Source organism: Neofelis nebulosa, chromosome 1 (genome assembly GCF_028018385.1).
Source record: "Neofelis nebulosa isolate mNeoNeb1 chromosome 1, mNeoNeb1.pri, whole genome shotgun sequence".
Lineage (NCBI taxonomy): Eukaryota > Metazoa > Chordata > Mammalia > Carnivora > Felidae > Neofelis > Neofelis nebulosa.
In genome coordinates this window covers 156,014,008-156,033,168 of record NC_080782.1, presented here as the reverse complement: position 1 = coordinate 156,033,168, position 19,161 = coordinate 156,014,008, and the positions used below count along the sequence as shown (strand labels likewise).

Here is a 19,161-nt window from a genome sequence, read left to right as displayed (position 1 = left end):
AAGTGCCCCTATGCATCAGTACTCCTGTATCCCTTGGGTAAATTCCTAGCAGTGCTATTGCTGGGTCATAGGGTAGGTCAATTTTTAATTTTCTGAGGAACCTTCACACTGCTTTCCAGAGCGGCTGCACCAATTTGCATTCCCACCAATAGTGCAAGAGGGTTCCCGTTTCTCCACATCCTCTCCAGCATCTATAGTCTCCTGATTTGTTCATTTTGGCCACTCTGACTGGCGTGAGGTGATATCTGAGCGTGGTTTTGATTTGTATTTCCCTGATAAGGAGCGACGTTGAACATCTTTTCATGTGCCTGTTGGCCATCCGGATGTCTTCTTTAGAGAAGTGTCTATTCATGTTTTCTGCCTATTTCTTCACTGGGTTATTTGTTGTTTGGGTGTGGAGTTTGGTGAGCTCTATAGATTTTGGATACTAGCCCTTTGTCTGATATGTCATTTGCAAATATCTTTTCCCATTCCGTTGGTTGCCTTTTAGTTTTGTTGGTTGTTTCCTTTGCTGTGCAGAAGCTTTTTATCTTCATAAGGTCCCAGCAATTCACTTTTGCTTTTTAATTTCCTTGCCTTTGGGGTTGTGTCAAGTAAGAGACTGCTACGGCTGAGGTCAGAGATGTCTTTTTCTGCTTTCTCCTCTAGGGTTTTGATGGTTTCTTGTCTCACATTCAGGTCCTTTATCCATGTTGAGTTTATTTTTGTGAATGGTGTGAGAAAGTGGTCTAGTTTCAACCTTCTGCATGTTGCTGTCCAGTTCTCCCAGCACCATTTGTTAAAGAGACTGTCTTTTTTCCATTGGATGTTCTTTCCTGCTTTGTCAAAGATGAGTTGGCCATACGTTTGTGGGTCTAGTTCTGGGGTTTCTATTCTATTCCATTGGTCTATGTGTCTGTTTTTGTGCCAATACCATGCTGTCTTGATGATGACAGCTTTGTAGTAGAGGCTAACGTCTGGGATTGTGATGCCTCCTGCTTTGGTCTTCTTCTTCAAAATTACTTTGGCTATTCGGGGCCTTTTGTGGTTCCATATGAATTTTAGGATTGCTTGTTCTAGTTTCGAGAAGAATGCTGGTGCAATTTTGATTGGGATTGCATTGAATGTGTAGATAGCTTTGGGTAGTATTGACATCTTGACAATATTTATTCTTCCAATCCATGAGCAGGGAATGTCTTTCCATTTCTTTATATCTTCTTCAATTACCTTCATAAGCTTTCTATAGTTTCCAGCATACAGATCTTTTACATCTTTGGTTAGATTTATTCCTAGGTATTTTATGCTTCTTGGTGCAATTGTGAATGGGATCAGTTTCTTTATTTGTCTTTCTGTTGCTTCATTGTTAGTGTATAAGAATGCAACTGATTTCTGTACATTGATTTTGTATCCTGCAACTTTGCTGAATTCATGTATCAGTTCTAGCAGACTTTTGGTGGAGTGTATCGGATTTTCCATGTATAGTATCATGTCACCTGCAAAAAGTGAAAGCTTGACTTCATCTTTGCCAATTTTGATGCCTTTGATTTCCTTTTGTTGTCTGATTGCTGATGCTAGCATTTCCAACACTATGTTAAAGAACAGCTGTGAGAGTGGGCATCCCTGTCAGGTTCCTGATCTCAGGGAAAAAGCTCTCAGTTTTTCCCCATTGAGGATGATGTTAGCTGTGGGCTTTTCATAAATGGCTTTTATGATCTTTAAGTATGTTCCTTCTATCCCGACTTTCTCAAGGGTTTTTATTAAGAAAGGGTGCTGGATTTTGTCAAAGGCCTTTTCTGCATCGATTGACAGGATCATATGGTTCTTCTCTTTTCTTTTATTTTTTATTTTATTTTTTTTCAACGTTTTTTTAAATTTATTTTTGGGACAGAGAGAGACAGAGCATGAACGGGGGAGGGGCAGAGAGAGAGGGAGACACAGAATCAGAAACAGGCTCCAGGCTCCGAGCCATCAGCCCAGAGCCTGACGCGGGGCTCGAACTCACAGACAGCGAGATCGTGACCTGGCTGAAGTCGGACGCTTAACCGACTGTGCCACCCAGGCGCCCCTCTTTTCTTTTATTAATGTGGTGTATCACGTTGATTGATTTGTGAATGTTGAACCAGCCCTGCATCCCAGGAATGAATCCCACTTGATCATGGTGAATAATTCTTTTTACATGCTGTTGAATTCGTTTTGCTAGTATCTTATTGAGAATTTTTGCATCCATATTCATCAGGGATATTGGCCTGTAGTTGTCTTTTGTTACTGGGTCTCTTTCTGGTTTAGGAATCAAAGTAATACTAGCTTCATAGAATGAGCCTGGAAGTTTTCCTTCCCTTTCTATTTCTTGGAATAGCTTGAGAAGGATAGGTATTATCTCTGTTTTAAACGTCTGCTGGAGCTCCCCTGGGAAGCCATCTGGTCCTGGACTCTTATTTGTTGGGAGATTTTTGATAACCAATTCAATTTCTTCACTGGTGATGGGTCTGTTCAAGCTTTCTATTTCTTCCTGATTAAGTTTTGGAAGAGTGTGGGTGTTTAGGAATTTGTCCATTTCTTCCAGGTTGTCCAATTTGTTGGCATATAATTTTTCATGGTATTCCCTGATAATTGTTTGTATCTCTGAAGGATTGGTTGTAATAATCCCATTTTCATTCATGATTTTATCTATTTGGGTCATCTCCCTTTTCTTTTTGAGAAGCCTGGCTACAGGTTTGTCAATTTTGTTTATTTTTTCAAAAAGCCAACTCTTGGTTTCGTTGATCTGCTCTACCGGTTTTTTTAGATTCTATATTGTTTATTTCTGCTCTGATCTTTATGATTTCTCTTCTTCTGCTGGGTTTAGGTTGCCTTTGCTGTTCTGCTTCTATTTCCTTTAGGTGTGCTGTTAGATTTTGTATTTGAGATTTTTCTTGTTTCTTGAGATAGGCCTGGATTGCCTATTTTCCTCTCAGGACTGCCTTCGCTGCATCCCAAAGTGTTTGGATTGTTGTATTTTCATTTTCGTTTGTTTCCATATATTTTTTAATTTCTTCTCTAATTGCCTGGTTGACCCACTCATTCGTTAGTAGGATGTTCTTTAACCTCCATGCTTTTGGATGTTTTCCAGACTTTTTCCTTTGGTTGATTTCAAGCTTCATAGCATTGTGGTCTGAAAGTATGCATAGTATAATTTCAATTCTTGTAAACTTATGAAGGGCTGTTTTGTGACCCAGTATATGATCTATCTTGGAGAATGTTCCATGTGCACTCGAGAAGAAAGGATATTCTGTTGCTTTGGGATGCAGAGTTCTAAATATATCTGTCAAATCCATCTAATCCAATGTATCATTCAGGGCCCTTGTTTCTTTATTGACTGTGTGTCTAGATGATCTATCCATTTCTGTAAGTGTGGTGTTAAAGTCCCCTGCAATTACCACATTCTTATCAATAAGGTTGCTTATGTTTGTGAGTAATTGTTTTATATATTTGGGGGCTCCGGTATTCGGCGCATAGACATTTATAATTGTTAGCTCTTCCTGATGGATAGACCCTATAATTATTATATAATGCCCTTCTTCATCTCTTGTTACAGCCTTTAATTTAAAGTCTAGTTTGTCTGATATAAGCATGGCTACTCCAGATTTCTTTTGGCTTCCAGTAGTGTGATAAATAGTTCTCCATCCCTTCACTCTCAATCTAAAGGTGTCCTCAGATCTAAAATGAGTCTCTTGTAGACAGCAAATAGATGGGTCTTGTTTTTTTATCCATTCTGATACCCTATGTCTTTTGGTTGGTGCATTTAGTCCATTTACATTCAGTGTTATTATAGAAAGATACGGGTTTAGAGTCATTGTGATGTCTGTATGTTTTATGCTTGTAGCGATGTCTCTGATACTTTGTCTCACAAATTCCCCCTTAGGATATCTTGTAGGGCTGGTTTAGTGGTGACAAATTCCTTCAGTTTTTGTTTGTTTGGGAAGACCTTTATCTCTCCTTCTATTCTAAATGACAGACTTGCTGGATAAAGGATTCTCTGCTGCATATTTTTTTCTCTTTAGCACACTGAAGATATCGTGTCAATCCTTTCTGGCCTGCCAAGTTTCAAAGGAGAGATCCGTCATGAGTCTTATAGGTCTCCCTTTATATGTGAGGGCAAGTTTATCCCTTGCTGCTTTCAGAATTTTCTCTTTATCCTTGTATTTTGCCAGTTTCACTATGATATGTTGTGCAGAAGATCGATTCAAGTTACGTCTGAAGGGAGTTCTCTGTGCTTCTTGGATTTCAATGCCTTTTTCTTTCCCCAGTTCAGGGAAGTTCTCAGCTATTATTTCTTCAAGTACCCCTTCAGCACCTTTCCCTCTCTCTTCCTCCTCTGGGATACCAGTTATTCGTATATTATTTCTTTTTAGTGTATCACTTAGTTCTCTAATTTTTCCCCTCATACTCCTGGATTTTTTTATCTCTCTTTCTCTCAGCTTCCTCTTTTTCCATAACTTTATCTTCTAGTTCACCTATTCTCTCCTCTGCCTCTTCAATCCGAGCTGTCGTCGTTTCCATTTTGTTTTGCATTTCGTTTAAAGCACTTTTCAGCTCCTCGTGACAGTTCCTTAGTCCCTTGATCTCTGTAGCAAGAGATTCTCTGCTGTCCTCTATACTGTTTTCAAGCCCAGCGATTAATTTTATGACTATTATTCTAAATTCACTTTCTGTTATATTATTTAAATCCTTTTTGATCAGTTCATTAGCTGTTGTTATTTCCTGGAGATTCTTCTGAGGGGAATTCTTCCATTTGGTCATTTTGGATAGTCCCTAGAGTGGTGAGGACCTGCAGGGCACTTCCCCTGTGCTGTGGTGTATAACTGGAGTTGGGGGGGTGCCGCAGTCCGACCTGATGTCTGCCCCCAGCCCACCGCTGGGGCCACAGTCAGACTGGTGTGTGCCTTCTCTTCCCCTCTCCTAGGGGCGGGATTCACTGTGGGGTGGCATGGTCATTCTGGGCTACTTGCACACTGCCAGGCTTGTGGTGCTGGGGATCTGGCGTATTAGCTGGGGTGGGTAGGCAAGGTGCACAGGGGCCGGAGGGGCAGGCTTAGTTCACTTCTCCTTAGGTGATCCACTTCATGAGGGGCCCCGTGGCAGCGGGAGGGAGTCAGATCCACTGCCGGAGGTTTGGCTCTGCAGAAGCACAGCGTTGGGTGTTTGTGCGGAGGGAGCAAGTTCCCTGGCAGGAACTGGTTCCCTTTGGGATTTTTGGCTGGGGGATGGGTGAGGGAGATGGCGCTGGCAAGCGCCGTTGTTCCCCACCAAACTGAGCTCTGTCCTCCGGGGGCTCAGCAGCTCTCCCTCCCTTTGTCCTGCAGCCTTCCTGCTTTCTGAGCAGAGCTGTTAACTTATGACCTCCCAGACGCTAAGTCGCGCTTGCTGTCGGAATGCACTCTGTCCAGCCCCTCTGCTTTTGCCAGTCAGACTCGGGTGCTCTGCTTGGCAGGCAGGCTGCCCCTCCACCCAGGCTCCCTCCCGCCAGTCCATGCAGCGTGCACTGCCTCGCTGCCCTTCCTACCCTCTTCCGTGGGCCTCTAGTCTGCGCTTGGCTCCAGAGACTCCGTTCTGCTAATCCTCTGGCGGTTTTCTGGGTTATTTAGGCAGGTGTAGGTGGAATCTAAGTGATCAGCAGGACGCGCGGTGAGCCCAGCGTCCTCCTACGCCGCCATCTTCCCTGATTCCAAGATACTTTTTATTAATTGACTTATCTCTTATTACAGATTCTTTGTCTCTGCACATAAAGACGACCCCACGTTCCCATTTCATCTTAGTTTCAACTTCAAGTTAAGTGCTGTTTGATGAAAGGCTTTATGCAAGTAATTACTCCTCTCTTTTTGAAAGGCCAAGCCTATCACATTTTAAGCCCTTAATCCTGCTGGCCTCACTAAGCAAAGGAAGGAGAGGAGACAAGTGACACTCAGGAAAAGGTGAGGCAGACAAAGCAGTGCATGTGGTACTGAAGTGGCTTTTAGCTCCAGGATCTACATGTGATCAACAAACGTGATTTACTCTCCTCATCTCTTAATGCACAAGATGGTTGCTAATGGGGTTTCTCAGTTTCTGGAAGCATTCCCACTCTAAGGGTATGAACTGCCATGTGTAGAAGGCATTTGGAGGCAGGGGGCAAGCAGCAGCTGAGGTAGTGAGACTTGTGGAAACCCAGGATGTTAAGCCTGGGTCTACTGTTACAAACCAGGAGAGACTGGGGGAGGTGTGAAAATGGTTACTGTCCCCTAATAACCTCAATCTGAGGTCCATGGGAAGGACTTCAGGTTTCTTATCCTTGAAAGTTGGGCTCTCTTCCTGGCCCACACAGAACATGAGAAATAACTCACTTCCCCAGAGGTCAGACCTATGTAGCCTATCCAAGGAGGAGGATGTTTTGAGAAACATCTCCCAATTCACATGCCCATCTTGTGCCTGATGCAATTAGAAGGGACAGATTTGAACTGGTTTTCTCACGCATACATGCATTTTGCAGTTAACAATAAGCTGGACGATAGTGATAGGTTTGCCAAGGTCAGGGCTCTCATTGTCTGGATTAATTGCAATTTCCAGAAGCACGCACCCCTGGAAGAGTTCTACAGCTTTGGTGAGTCCATGTGTGAATACTTTGGGCACCAGGGATCCAAGCGGCTGCCTGTTGAGAAACCCATGGAGCTGGGCAACAAGATCTGGTGTGGAATAACAAGCAGGGGGTATCTTGTGTGGTTTGCGCCCTCACAGGGCACACTGTTCACCAAGTCAGACAGGGGCTTGGGCTGAGGTGGCAGTATGGTGGTAAATTTTGTGGATGTTCTTCAGGAGCATGGCTGTCTGCCACAACACATATTTTTTGACAAGGTTTTTATAAGTGTCAAACTTATGTCCATTTTGAGGATAAAGGAGGTGAAGGCCACAGAAACTTCATGAATACAGGACTGAGCAAAGTCCCCTCAAAGATCACAAAGGATTTTAAAAATGAAGAGGGAGTTCATTTGAGTATAAAGTTGATGAGAGTGAGGAGATCATTGTTTGCTGCTAGCATGATAGCAGTGTGGTCAACATCTGCTCCAATGTTGTGGGTATAGAAACAGTGGGGATGACCAATTATTATTCAGGAGTAATCAAAGCACAGAACCAGGTCCGCCAACCATCCCTGGTAAAGCTGTACCAGGAAAAGGTGGGTAGTGTCAGCAGGTGGACCAGAATATTGCCAAGTACAAAGTGAAGATCCGAGGCACAAAGTGGTACTCAAGCCTCATTGGCTCTGACCTCCACAATGCATGGCAGTTACACAAGATCTGCAGCCATGATTCCCAAGTAGACCTCCTGGCCTTCCAGAGATATGTGGCCTGTGTGTATCTAGACAGTAATGTGACAAGGGAAATGAAACAGGAAGCTGGAAACTGAGAGCCACTTTGGCATGATTGGACACTGGGTCATCAACCAGGACAAGATCTAGTGTGCTCTCTGCCACTACAGTGAGAAATGCCATAAGGGTGTCCATTCCAAGTGCTTCAGAAAGTACCACATATAGTGATGTACAATAAGGAGAAGGAGCCCTTTGGGTGTTTCATTTATAATGAGATGTTGACAGCTAATTTCATAAAGCAGACAGAGCACTTGTGTTTTATTTGTGTTGGAAAAAGGAGACCTGAATCCCTAATAACTTGGTTTTGTATTTTCTCCCCACTTCATTACTATTACCTTTTACTGTCTTTTATGTTTCCTATATACAACATAGATTAATATTTATAATAGCAATAATAAATATCTGTAAATGTATAATTATACTGTCATTTATTTCAACTTATAGGGCCTTTTCTTTTTCTTTTCAAACTTTGATTTTAAGTTCACTTAGTTAACATACAGTACAATATTGGTTTCAGGACTAGAATTTACTGATTCATCACTTACATATAACATGCAGTGCTCATGGTAACAAAGGACCTGTTAATACCCATCACCCATCTAGCTCATACCCCACCCACTTCCATCCATCAACCCTGTTTGTTCTCTAAGAATATCTTATGGTTTGTTTCCTTCTCTCTTTTTATACCCCTTCTCCAATACGTTCATCTGGTTTGTTTCTTAAATCCCACACATGAGTGAAATCATATGGTATTTGACTTTCTCTGATTGACTTATTTTGCATAATACATTCTAGTTCTTTCCAGGTTCTGGCAAATGGCAAGATTTCATTCTTTTTGATGGTTTTGATGGCTGAGTAATCTTCCATTTTATATATGTGTATATAATACACATATATATTTTATATTTTATATATGTGATATAAACACATATATTCAATTATATATACATATATATAAACGCATATATTCAACTCCATTCATCAGTCAATGGACATTTGGGACCCTTTATATTCAAATGAAACTTTTGCTTTGGATTATTGCTGACTCCTTGTAAAGACAAGCAAATACAGCTGAAAACTTTAGAGAAAGTTTCATGAATAGTAAATGGTTAATAATTGTTTGTTTATAATAAAATTCATTCTAATAATATAAGCCTGCAAATAACTGTCTATTTCCACCAAGTCTAATATAATTATGTATTTTTACAAATAAAGACTTGAAACTAAGAAATACTCCTACTATAGATTATTTTTGATAATAGGGACAATTCTATAAAATAATTGAAATTTTAAGTGAAGAAAAATATTTAAAATAGACTAATTTAATTGGCTTATTGTTTAGGTCTATTATCTAACCCCTTCATTTAAAAGATTAGAAATCCAGAACTCTGTGAGCATTTTACCCAGACTGACATCTAGGAATAATTTATAAGACAGAGGAGTCAAAAGGAAATATTTAGTAAGTAACATGTGAAAAGAAAATGTGTTCCATAGCATGCTTGTGAGGACTTCCTCCACTTTGAGAAGTTGGAGGTTGTTTTGGAGATGGTGGTGGATGAAGCTAGTGCAGGGAAAGAGGCGCAAGTTGCATAAAGGTGAATTGTCGCTGTTTTTCCAGTTATAAAAACAACCTGGATGGAAGAGGAGTGAAAGTGAAGATACAAAGAAGTTCTTACAGTATAGTCTTAGAAAATGAAGTCTGCATTGACTATTTTATTTCCTGGTTTTGTGTCTGAGCTTCGACACATTTCACCTGAAAACTCGTGGAAAGGGGAAAAAGTCTGTGTTTATTGGTAGGAAAACCAGAGTCTGTGTATTTGTAAGTTCTTGAAAATCTTTTCCATTTTGTTAATATAAGCTTTCCACTTCTGGCTCTGTTAGCAATATTAAAATGTGTGAAACATTTTGAATGTGTGGAAAAGTCCATTTTGTTTATTGTTATTAAGTAGATGCTTGGTTTGGTGAACACAGAAATCAAAGATGGAAAGACTGGATAACCCGAAGAACATGATAACATAGATTTAATCTTAGTGAGAATAGTCCATACATGACAAAGGAATGTCAGGTACTTTTAAATTCCAACGTGAAAGTGGACTCAATTGACAGAGACTGCAGAAAACTGGATGTACCAGTCTACGCTGGGGCTCATACTTGGTGGATGACTGAGTGTGCAGAAGAGTCAGTTTTGACAGCAACTTGGTGGCTCTCTCACTGTAACTCAAACAGCTTTGATTTGCAACTTCTTGCTGGTGTCCTATGGAATAATTCTGAGAAACTCTGGTGTCAAATATTCTGAAGAAATTCATTCACTGTTACATTAAATTAGAAATATATCTGGGCAGCTCTTCTTGTACAATGCTACGAGGTACTGATGGAGTTAGAAAGATTCATTCAATTGACTGGATATGTTGTTTACATAATAGCAAGTATCCCCATAGTTGGAATCATTCAGCTTGTAGTACCAATTATATGCACCTTTAAAAAGTTAGCTCTTAGCATTTCTTAGAGCTTAATATAGTGGTTAGTGAGATTGCAGGTAGGGCAAGATATAAAATCTTTCTGGAGGTAAGGAATATTTCATTTCTGAGGTTCCAGTAAATTTTCAGTAAGTAAAATTCCAGTAAATTACCAAAGGGTAAATTGCTTGGATTGTTTGTCTATATCCTTAACTATTAATATGGGAATTAATTAATATTAGGACATGAAAAAGTAATTTTTTAATAATTAAATTACATATAATAAAATGGAAATTATAAAGAACCCCCAAAAGTAAATGGTTATTTTCTTTAGAGTGAAGAATATAAAAGACTCAATTATATTTTTTCATAAAATGTATAAATATATAAAATTTATTTCAGTGAACGAACATTCAAAAATGTTCTCTCTGCAACACTTTATTTTTCAAAATATATTTATTTAAATTTGAGTTAGTTAACATACAGTGTGGTATTGGTTTCAGGAGTAGAACACAGTGATTTGTCACTTGTATATAACACCCATTACTCATGCCAACAAGTTCTCTCCTTAATGCTCATCACCCATTTAATCCACCTCCCTACCCACCTCCCCTCTAGCTACCCTCAGTTTATTCTCTGTATTTAAATCTCTTATGGTTTGTCTCCCTCTATATTTTTATATTAATATCCCTTAATTCCCCCTGCTTATCTGTTGTGTTTCTTAAATTCCACATAAAAGTGAAATCATATGATATTTATCTTTCTTTGCCTGACTTATTTCACTTAGCATGATACACTCTATAGATTCATCCATATTGTTGCAAACGGTAAGATTTCATTCTTTTTTATCACCAATAATATTGGCACTTTAACACAGAAAGCTGAGGTTTGGGGCGTCAAAGGGAAAATGGCAAAAAAAAAAAACATTTGGAAAAAAATGGAAAAGATAATAAAAAAGATTATATCTGGCAAAACAATTCAGAAGTGTATTCAAGAATGGGCTACTGAAAGACATGGGAGACCTGAGATGTAGTAGTAATTACAGATAAAGAAAGAGATACTGAGAAATAGATAAAAAGAGAAATACCAAGAAATAGATAGGGAGGGACAGAACAAGAGACAACATAGGTGAAGGTGAGGGGGCATTCAGAGACTATAATGTATATTCATGCTTTCCTTCACTTTGGGCTTCACATGAGTTTTCTTTCTTTGAAATTGATGAAGCCATATAGCTACTGATTCCAACTCTTCACATTCTTTTAGCTGTAAGTACTAAAGAATCTTAAGTGTAATAGTGTTAAAGTTACATGGAGACCAGGATTTTCTCAGCTCTAGACTAGAATGACACCATTTTTTTTCTTTGAATGACTACAGTGGGCTTATTCCAGTCTGACTTCAGATTTTTGTGTGTGAGGTCTCTGATCTCATATGGGAGAAGAGGGGCACAATTTCCTCACAGATTAAAAGGGAATAATCAGGATGAAAATATAGAGAGTCTTCACATCCTATAGGCAAAATAATGGCAACCGAAACCAAGGCAATCAAATGGGTCGCAATTACACCTTAAATAATATGGCAAACCTGTCTGTGGGATGGGAGAGGGAGGATGGTTACATTATAATAAAAATGCCCCAAGATGTGGAATTTAAATCATTCAAGAGGAAAAAAAGTCGAATACAGAAACTGAAATTGTTTGGTTAGGATAATTAGAATTTAAGAGTAATTTCATTACAATATTCAGTGATGAGATTCTGTTTAATAGTGAGGATATTAAATGGGTAAGGGGCATTAAGGAATCTACTCCTGAGATCATTGTTGCATTATATGCTAACTAATCTTGATGTAAATTAAAAAATAAATAAATAAAATAAAATCTGAAAAAAAATAGTGAGGATTCTGGTCATCTAATTGTTCATTTCAAAAGAAGAGGACAATAAGAGACCAGTATCAATTCAGTTATCTACAAAACGCAATTTTTATTTTAGTGAATCTTAAGTTTATATTAGAGTGTTAACAGTTTCCCTACCAAAGAAATTCCAATCTAAGAAGAGAGAAGAGTTGCTTTCCCATTCTACTTTACCCACCTCCTGCCCTGCTCTGTCACAAGTCTTTACTTTGTCATATTTTATCTTCCGAAGTGTCTTATTTCATTTATTTTTAGAACTGTAGGAAATGCAGTTGAACTAGATAACTTTATCTTCTCTTTTTAGACATTTATAGAGAAAGTTTTCCAATTAGATAAGAAATAAGTGGTTTCTGCCACATAGATTTGTTCTCCATGAAGGTATATTTTTGACAAGGCATTGGACTCTTTATGTCTTTTTTCCTAACTGCTTGGTTTACCAGAACTCTTTTAACAAATGATATCTGCTACAGTGAGCAAATGGATGAGAACTTTGCCTGAGGATTTTCTTTTCCCAGCCTTTCACATTTATTATCTTAAAAAAGAAGGCAATGTATTAAAGCCATTTGTTTCTGCAAGGAGGAAGACGGCAATTATACAACTTTGTGTGAAGCCACTAGACCTTAAAGCAACTAAGAACTGTGGATCTCATTTCCTTTTCTCAGCTCAAGTCCCATCCAAGTGAACTCCTCCTGCTTCACCCCAGTGTGGAAGAGAGCTCTGCCATACTGAGCTTTTCCCAAACTATGGTACCACTTCACTGAAACAAATTGAAGCAGAATGGCTCTTTGAGTATACTTTTAACCATCTGAGTAGGGCATTTGTAAACCATTGCCTCTTTTGTTTATTTAGTTTAATAGAATATTTATATTGGAAAAAAAAGTTAAGTGCAAGGAATTCAGATTTATTGTTAGAAATGCTTAAAAATGACAGCTGATACCTGAATCTATGCTTATAGGCTAAAGCACATGTCCTTGCATATATCAGCTCAATCACTGCCAAAAATATTTTTGGTTTAGGGGTGCCTGGGTGGCTCAGTTAATAGAGCATATAACTCTTGGTCTCAAGGTTGTAAGTTCTAGCCTTTCACTGGGTGCAGTAATTACTAAAAAATACTTCATGTTAAAAAACTCAAATTTAAATTTTAAAAAAATCTTTAAAGAAAAGGTTTCTGGTTTATAATTCTCCCCCAATCCACCCTTCCCTATACTTCAGTTGGTACATACATTTTTTTCCTTGCAGAAATAATTTGCATTAATCACCTATATGAAGAATAGCCTAAAATGTTTACTTATCCATTTTGTAGATCAAAACATTTTTTCATATAACCCTCAATATATTTCAGATTTAAAAATGATTTATATTTTCCCCTAGATATTTAGGGGTGATTTATACATATACATTATGATTTCCATATATATACATATATATGGAAATATATATAAATATATATATATATGTGTGTGTGTGTGTGTGTATGTATCTGTCCATATATCTATATATCATCAATATATCTGTCTATCTATCTATCTAGATATATGGGCATATACTTTCCTTTCTGGGTGTTAAATAACTGTCTAAAGAAGTTTACATTGTGATATTTCAGTCACTCAACAATGAGAATTAAAATGTGATGAATGTACTAGTAAATTATGAAATCCTTTAAGTTCAATTGCTGTCCATTTGGGTTCATACTGTCAGATATTAAGACAGGAATTCTTCCACATTTATAGGTTCAGCTACATTCACTCTATTTCCCTTTCTGTTAAAATTTGAATATTTTATCCTTTGACATTACATGGCAGAAAGTCACTAGAAATGTAAACCAAAAATAAATAAATAAATAAATAAATAAATAAATAAATTCCAGTAATAGATGCCTGTAAATAACTGTCTATTTCCATCAAGTCTATATAATTATGTAATTTTACAAATAAAGAGTTAAAACTAAAAAAAAGTCCTAATATTTTTGATAATACAGATTATTTTTGATAATAGGGGCAATTCTATAAAATAATTGAAATGTTAAGTGAAAAATATTTAAAATAGACTAATATAATTGGCTTTTTGTTTAGGTTTATTATCTAACCCCTTCATTTAAAAGATTAGAAATCAAGAACTCAATTTAATTCTTATCTTCACTTACAGATCTTTGGAAAAAGGAACATCCCTAGACTTTCAGCGGTGGTTGGCCTCTTTCAAGGACTGAAATTGGTATACATTCCCTTTGTAGTTGAATGAAAGATTGCTAATTCAATTACTTTTCTTGGTGAAATTACATCATCGTTAACATCATTACCTCCATCACCTTACATACCAGCATTCCAACTACATTATCATCATATTTACTACCACTATCATCACCACCCTCACCATCAATCATCAACTGGGAGTGCCTAACTCCTGCTGGCCCATAATCTGAGGGTGTGGGTCAAACATTGTCAAAGAAACATAAGATAGATAGATAGATAGATAGATACATAGATAGATAGATATAGAGACACATGTAGATATATACAGATATTTATCTATATGGATAAATCTCTCTCCATCTCTGTATCTACCTATGTCTATCTACATATACAGAGACAGAAAGAGAGAGAGAGAGAGAGAGAGAATCCATACAGCCAGTGGTCCCATTGCAATTTTAATTATGAAAACACCAGAACTAAAACCTGAACATCTAAGAAGGCCTGATTTAGATGGAAATGAAAATAGGTAGTGCTTGATATTCATCTTATATTTGTGGTCTAATTTGATGTTAGGCAGCATTACAACACTTTTATCAGAGCACTCACCACCTCCTTGCTCCTCAGACTGTGTATGAGAGGGTTCATCATGGGGGTGAGGATACAACCAAGCATAAAGAGAAACTGGTCCAGCTTGGGACTGTGATAAGTATTAGGCCTCATGTAGACCAGCATGGCTGGCCAAAGTAGAGGCTCACCACAGTCAAGTGGGGGGAACAGGTGGCCAGGGCTTTATTTCTGCCCTCCAGGGAGTTCATGCTGAGGATAGCAAGGAAAATGAGAGTATAAGAAAACAGGATAAAGGACAAGGGAATGAGGAGCATCATAACCGTTGTCATCACTACACCCTTCTTATAGGCAGAAATGTGCTCACAGTCCAATTTTAGAATGGCCATGACTTCACAGAGGAAATGGGAAACCTCTCTGGAACCACAGATGGGGAAATAGATAGAATAAACTGTGTGTGCAAATGATGTAATGTAAAGGCACCCACATACAGGAGATAATAGCCACCTGCAGATATACTTTCTGGCTTATTATCAGGGTATATCTCAGAAGGTTACAAATTGTCACATACTGGCCAAAAGAAATGAGGGTAATAAGGATACACTCAGCAATTACTAGAGTCCAGAAGAAAAAAGATCTGAGTTTAACAGGCAACCTGTGAGATGTTTCTCTTCCCTGAGAAGTCAGTTGCCGTCTTGAGTATAGTGCAGGAGATTAATGTCAGGTCCATGAGAGCAATTTAGCTGAGCAGAAAATATATGTGTGTGTGGAGATGAGAATCCACCCAGATGAGGAAAATAAGGGTGACGTTTGTGGTGAGAGTCACAGTGTAGATCATAAGGATAGCAGAGACAAGGACATTGACATATTTTATACCAGGGAATAGGCTCAAAAGCATAAAATCATATTTGAAGACTAATTTATTTTATCCAAGTCTTTGTCTTGTTAGAAGTGATCAACCTGGGAACAAACCAGATTTGGAGACATCACAAAGATTTATTGGATTCTGTTCCCCAGACGCTTTCCTTTATAACTCTTATCAGCATCAGTAGGCTGTGATATTTCTGCAACTAACTGCAATTTAGCCAATTTCATGGCTAAATAACCTATCTAATGCCTCCAGTTATATTCTTTATTCACAGAATAAATTTCCCGAATCTTGTATAGTTAATTTCCAGACTTCATCTAGTAATGGTAGCTCATATCCATTACTAACACTTCCCCTCCCTTCTATGTCATTTCTCAGAGACCCCATTCCCATCTCCCTTCTTATACTCTCTCACTGCCATACTTTAACCTTTGAGAAGTATATTCCATTTGTTCTATCCTCACCAAATCACAGTTTCCATCCTAATATGTTCTTATCACTATGCTAAATCTTAGAAAGACAAAGATGAATAAAGTATGATTTCTGATGCTAAAGACCTTTAACTTTATTGAAGAAGATATCAGGAACATGTGGAAAAATTAGACAGATGTTATAATGGAAGAATATAGATGATACATTGTACAAAGGAGATGGAAAGTAGCCTTCATTTTAAAAGGCTAGAGGATTTGAATGATGGAAATCTAACTTCACATAAACTTTTTTATCTTTTTTAACAAAACTACAATAAAAAACTAAACCATCATATCTGTTGGCATTTAGAAGGAGATAGTCTTTTAGAGGGACACCTGGGTGGCTCATTTATTAAGGATCTGAGTCTTGACTTCAGCTTAGGTCATGATATACAGTTATGAGATCAAGTCCTGCATTGAACCTCACTTTGGTTTCCATGCTGGGCATGGGGTTGCTCAAGATTCTCTCTCTCCCTTCCCCTTTTCCCTTCCCCCACTTAATCATTCTCTCTCTGTGTGTCTCTCAAAAAAAAAGCGTGTCCCAGAGAAAAGTTGTGTAGCTTGTCCAAGCTCTTATTATTACTAAATGTTGAAGAGAAGTGACCAAAACTCACCTCCCAGAAGTTTTTCCAATTATCCTCCACCATTAGATCCTTATTAAGTATACTTACTAGAGTTATTATTAAATAAAGCCTTGTATTTTTCTTCATTTAATTTTTTTTAATGCTTACTTATTTTTGAGAGAGAGAAAGGGCAAAAATGGGGGAGGGCAGGGAGAGAGGAAAACACAGAATCCAAAGCCAGCTCCAGTCTCTGAGGTGTCTACATGGAGCCCAACGTGGGGCTCGAACTCACAAGTCCCGAGATCATGACTTAAGCCAAAGTTGGAAGCTTAACCGACTGAGCCACCCAGGCACCCCTGTGTTTTATTTATTAGCATAGTGGTAGCTGTTGTAATAAATAATCTTCATTTCTCAGTGACTTAAGATAATAGAATTCTATTTCTTGTCAGATGAATTCAAAAATAGGCTTTGCTGATAGGCACTTGACTCTTGAATGACATTTCTCGTACCCAGGCTCCTGGCATCTTGTCACTCACCATCTTCAATACTGACTTCTAAAGTCATTGTCCTCATCTGTATCAAGCATCCAGCAGGCAGGGTATGAAAATGTTAATAAGCCAAGCCTGAAAGTGCTGCATGAGCTTTCCCCTGATATTTGAGTCCAGTCACATAGCAACATGTCACTGCAGGGGAGGCTGAGAAGTATATTTAGCTCAGTGCACAGGGGAAAAGAGCACATAGATTTGGTAAACACCTGCCAGTTCCTGTTAAATCTAAATTACTTGGCATAAAGCATATAAACTGGTTCACAGCAGGGATAATGTTTTTGCATTCCTTTACCACTCTACTTCACATATCGGTATTTGTTGAATTGAACATACTTGCTACTCAGGAGAGCTGTTCCTCATTCCCCTTCCATGAATTTTATTCTTGGCCTTTCAAAATAGAAATGATCTTTTTTTGGAGACTATATTAGTTTATCTACTGTTGTACAATAATTATCTCAAGATAGTAAAAACATGTATTGCCTCACAGATCTTCCCAACAGGAATCTGAGTGAAACTTAAGCTGGGTACCTCTACCTAAATATTTCCAACAAGATTGTAATCAAAGTGCTGTCTTGTGCTATAGTTTCATCTGAATTCTTAACTGTGGGAGGATCTGCTTCCAATTTCACTCGGGTGTTACCAGCAACATTCATTTCAGTCCTCCTGGGCTGATGGCTTCAATTTATTGCTGGCTGTTGTTGGGAGCTTCCCTCGCTTTCTTGATTTTCCATGGGGTATCTCATAACATGGTAGTAGGCTTCCTTCAAGAAAGATGGGAGGGAGGAGAAAGAGAGCGAGAGCAAGATGGAAGTCACAGTCTTTTTGTAACCTAATATCAGAAGTAATAGGTGATAAGATCCATCCCTTGCTCAAGGGGAGAATACACAAGGTCATGAATCCTGGCCAACAGGGATTGTTGGTGCTGGATTGTTGCCTATCACGAGATTCTCCAAGTTCATAGTATTTTTGTCAAAACTTTGAATTTTAGAGTTAGAAGGTGTCTTAGAAAAATCCACTTTACACTTATCCCCAGTATTTTTTTTTCTCCCTGTTATTTTAATGATGAAGAAATCACAGTTTCAAAAATGGAAATAGTTAGCCCCAGAACATTCAACTAGTTAGAAATGAAGGAACTATACCCAGGTCCACTATTATTTTGACTTTCTTGACTCCTTGAAGAACTTTACTCTAAATTATTCCTTGAGTTATTTTTAACTTATTTTCTATGATTCTTTTACTTCTAGAAACCTTAGAGGACAACTAAACATGCTGTAAATGTGTAAATTCACTCTCACGAATAAGAACTATGAAGACCTGTCTAGAAAACCAGTCATATAACCAAATTTAATGTTTAATTATTAACCTGTTATAGTTTATATGAGGATTTTTTATCATCTAGACTGTACCATAAATATGAATGTATTCACTTTTATATATTTATAAATTTCATATATGCATAATTAAAAAAATTGATACCCACATGCAGCCCTTAAGCCTTGAATGAAGACTTGCAAATATATGTGTCATATTTTGGGCATTTCTGTGTCTTGACAGATTGTTTTGATAACTATACTTTTTTTATAATTGTCAGTCAAATGAATGATTTCTGTTGGGTTACAATGGCATATGACCAGCAGAGCCAGATTAGAAGATTCAGTCATGATGGTTGCATTTTATGGTAGATTCTGCTACTTTATTTAAACCTGAGTTAATGGCCTGCTATGCACCTTTTCTTTTTCTGGGTCTTAATCCTTGTATTGGCACATGTATAGTTGCAGACCTTTGTTTTTCACAGCTCTCAGACAAAAACAAATTAGTAAATAGACATTACTCAGGGTAGAATGTGCTAACCTTTAGGGTCTCTGATGCGTTCATGTGTCAGTGAATTTTTTGGATGATGATGTGACAGGGGATGTCCATCCTGAGATCTGTCCCATTTCAAACATTGCCTTGTTGGTGAATTACTTTCTTTGAATTTTGGAAGGGCTTGGTGTCCTCTTGCTCTAACAGTTTGTCCCTTATTAAACACCTCCCAGCAAATAATATAGTAGATTCATGCCTTATGATTTAACAGGCTCTCCTCTATGAGGACAGGAAATATTTCCACAGGAAATAAAGTTGAGAGTCAAAGACACAGATCTCTGTTGTGCCTGGGTAGCTCAAGTTGGTTGAGTGTCTGACTCTTGATTTGGGCTCAGGTCATGATCTCACAGTTTGTGGGAGTAAGCCCCACATTGGGT

General features: G+C 38.1%; 2 pseudogenes; one reads left to right on the top strand and one right to left on the bottom strand.

Moving 5' to 3' along the window:
- Positions 1-6,098: 6,098 nt before the first annotated feature.
- LOC131487013 (piggyBac transposable element-derived protein 2-like) lies at positions 6,099-7,522 on the top strand (annotated as a pseudogene).
- A 6,944-nt stretch (positions 7,523-14,466) lies between these two features.
- LOC131486969 (olfactory receptor 2T27-like) lies at positions 14,467-16,937 on the bottom strand (annotated as a pseudogene).
- Between the last annotated feature and the right edge of the window lie 2,224 nt (positions 16,938-19,161).